Source organism: Copadichromis virginalis, linkage group LG23, assembly GCF_057382275.1.
Source record: "Copadichromis virginalis isolate Kocher_CV1m ecotype Utaka linkage group LG23, C_Virginalis_male_GT1.1, whole genome shotgun sequence".
Classification (NCBI taxonomy): domain Eukaryota; kingdom Metazoa; phylum Chordata; class Actinopteri; order Cichliformes; family Cichlidae; genus Copadichromis; species Copadichromis virginalis.
Window position 1 is genome coordinate 22751137 of NC_140639.1, and position 3952 is coordinate 22755088.

Genomic DNA, 3952 nt, shown 5'->3' on the forward strand with positions numbered 1-3952 from the left:
CCCTTTTTCTAATTTTTTGTTTTCCAATTTTGGTGAACCAGTGAGCCAGGTGAGCCTCCTGTTCTTAGCTGACAGGAGTGGCACCTGCTGCTGAAGATCATCTGCTTCAAGGGTCCTTGTGCTGCGTTTTTAGTGATGCTCTTATGCATACCTTGGCTGTAATGAGTGGTTGAGTTTTACCTTCATGTCAGTTCAAAGTAGTTGGGCGATAGTGGTGGAAGTCAGTGGAATCTGCCAGTTTCTACAATGTACTTCACTGACACTACACGCCACAGTTGTTGACATTCCTGATCCCAGAAGTCTGCCTCGGGCTCCTTGCGCTTAATCACCTTTCCGCCTCATGTGCATCATGACGTCAAGACAGAAATCTAATATTGTTCTGCGTTCAGCGTGTACTGTAATCTGTCTTTTCAGGTTATGGCAGGAATTAATTTGCAACTGACATATCAAAACAATGTTCACAAGAGATAAAGGCAACAGTAGTAACAGGATCCAACTTCTATACATACTCCCTCAACTACTCAGATGATATTCACTGACCACTGATATTTGTAATATCAGACAGTAGTTCGAGGTACATATGAGGATGTGCACATATGCAGATCTGCATATGTGCAGTACTGACTCAGTACACAGCAAAAAATGAGACACATACATCTTGCCATGTACAGTTTAAAAGTGAGGAAATTCACAAACTGTGAAAGGAAACATATAATCCAAAAATGTAACCCCCCCAAAAAACATGCATGCCGCACTAAATATATCCATAATAATCTGCTCGATAGCCTATTAAAAGCAGAACTTCTACTGCACAGAAAGAATTCTTGCCATGTTGAACTAAAAGAGATTTACAAGGTGGTTGATATTTGTGGTTTACAGATTAAGGACTTTACAACACATGCATGCATACTTGTCTCTCCAAACAAATCAATTTGAGATGGGAGGAAAAAATGTTAAATATGCTCAAAGAGGAGAGTGTGTGCTCATAGAGACACTTTTTGCAGTTTTGCCGTTTTCTGGCAGCCTCATCTCTGAATGAATGTGTTGAGGGGTGTAAGTTCCATCGTGGAGGAGATCGTCTCGATTTTTATTGCCATTGGCAAAATTCATAGACTAAATAATGGTTGTGTAATGGAATCGGTGCTCCGTCAAACACAGGAAATAAATGGTGGTGGTCATGTTCATTCACGGTGGTAATTATCATTGCCATTTTGAGAAAAAAAAAGGTAAAACGCCCTCAAAGGAAAGAAATTATTAACTTTGGAAAGACACTGACTGCTTCACATTGATCCAGAATTTAAAACCGCCCATGTTTTCTGTCTGGTGCACTCAACATTTTGATACTGGGCAACTTTTGAGGAGAAATCAGTCCTGCTCTGCGAGGATGTGTTTGCCTCAAAAGACGTTTTCCAGCCAGCTGAATCTTCAAGCAAAAGGTTTCCTTTTCTTCTCTGTGCATTGGAAAGATTTAAGAAACATGATCTAAAAAAAAGAAGAAAAAAAAAAGATCTGAACGCCTTATATACATTTCATATTAATAACATCACTTCTGATTCTTTTTTTATAAGAAAAATAATCTTTTTAATAAGTTCATCTGAAACTAATTATGCTGGCACAACTCCATACATAGTAAACTGGAAGAGCTTGGGTCCCAGGCGTTTTCCAAAGCCTCGAGGCTTCTCAGGGGCCACATCATAAAAAGAAACACTTACGCCCGAACATGACTCAAGTTTGGGAGTATTCACATATATGACACTGTGTGTTGTTTCTCTCTGTAATCATTTGGAGATGGTGCCCACCCCCATGCTGTCCTGTTTCTAGACTATCGGGCATTGTTCCTGCAATGGTTCCAATACTTTATCTTCTCAGTGTAAACATGGACAGGTTTTTAAAATTATTTTTCCATCCATCTTTTCTGAGTAGCACCAGTAGTCAGTAGTTCCAGTGGTAGCATGCTATCTAGTGTAATCTAGACATACTACAGCAACAACAACATTGACCAGTTTTTTTCTAATAAATCCTCAGATGATCCATAAGCCAGGTGAGAAATATTAACCCTTTAGCAAATTTAGGGTATAATTTCAGCGAGGTATGCCTAAAAAAAAGTTTTTAAACCCCCCCAACAATCTGAAGACATCCTGATTTGAAGCCAGAACCACCTCAAATGCCTTCTTCATTACAAATGGCTTTACCCAGATATCAGAGCTGCTCATGCTGTCTCAAAGACTACATTCAGCCATCTGAAGGCAGAAGCTCATTCTTGCTGTAATTTCATCTTTTGGTCACTAGACTCAAACTCCACCTTTGTGCCCTAAATTATTGGTAATAGATCTGCAAAATAGGTTGATAGACAATTAGAAAACCAATACTGTAAGCTTAGTCTGATATTTGTACCCTAAAAGCCATGTTAGACTGAACTGCTGCTGCGACTGTGAAAGGCTCAAAAAAGACTGATTTTAAAATAAAGGTTAAGACGTTGTATTTTCAGCAGAATACTTCATGATGTTATATGAGAATTGCAGGCTACATGGAACATTCTACAGAATTTCTTCAATGTTAAAAGATCATTATGCAAGCCAGGAGGTGAACAATCTAGTCTGGTTCTAACCCACTAGCATCCAAATCCTAGAAGATGCTAAGACAGCATCTTCAATTTATGTATTAACTGAAACATTATTTCAATTTCTGATCAATTTCTGACAAGTATGGTTAACACTTTGGAGGTAGACAAGATAGCTGATACCATCTTCGTAGCTATACAATTGACACGATGCTGGAGTCAGAAGGCTTTTTGCTATAAAACAGTATTGTTGTTATCTTCACAAAATGTCTATCAGTCTTACAAAGTTACAAGTCTCCATGCCTTGTTGAAACTCAAAGATTTAAAGCACAAAGTACTGCAAATAGTGCATGGACCTTTTCCTGATTCCTTATTTTCTTTCAAATCTAAATCTGTGCATGACTGAGGTCAGTAGTCTCATAAAACGACCCTTTATCAGCTGAACTGGCTATGAACACTGATGTTCCCCCTGATACATAGTCATTGTTCCAGAGAGCTTCACACAAACGTGAAGCTAAAAGGGAGTGAGCTGTTGCGAGGGCATGACAAGAGCCCAGGCCTGTTCTGCTGCTTTGGCTCGAGAACAGCTGGCCTGTTTCAGAGCTGAGTGCTTGACGGCCTCTTCCTGACCAACATGTGGATGTAAGATGAAGCCCAGTGTAGGAGAAGCCCAGTTTCCACCCTTAATAAGCCTGAACCCAGTGCTGTTATCTTAAGGAAACCCTCAGGAGCTGTGAATCGGTCAAACTGCGGATATGACATGAGTTAGGAGTGTTTTTCTTTGCAAATGAGCTAAATCGAGGCTTCTCCAGAGAAGACTATCACTGGCATGAGCAGCTCACAAGCATCACTGATGAGCTTTTAATAATCTCTTGTAAGGCTGTGCATTAAGGATGACTAGCAGTTACCACCTGCCTCTCAAGTACGTGAACACCTCCTATCACTGTCATTTTCATTTAATCTCTTTTTGATTCAATAAACAATCAGACTCAATTCTCTATGCCAGGTTAAAACATGAAGGAGGTGGAGTGCAAACCAAAACAAGCAGGTTGATTTTTCCATATGATAAGACTGGAGAGGGAATTTTCCTTTGTTTGAATATTTACAGTTCAGTGATATCTGCATGTTCAGGGGTCAGATTTTTCCAAAACGACAGAGTTTCTTTGTGGGAAGGTCATACATGGTTGAGATGCCTCTCACAGGCTGTGCAGACTTCCATGCATATGCATGCATATTTTAGGCTCACATTACCAGGGAGCGGAGTTGGTGTCATTACTCAAAAAAAGTGTTACGCTTTACTTGCTACATTTTTTTTTAAAGTAATGAAGTAGGTTAATTACTTGCCAGAGAAGGTAATTTGTTACACTACTTAAAAAATAAATTTTGTGTTAC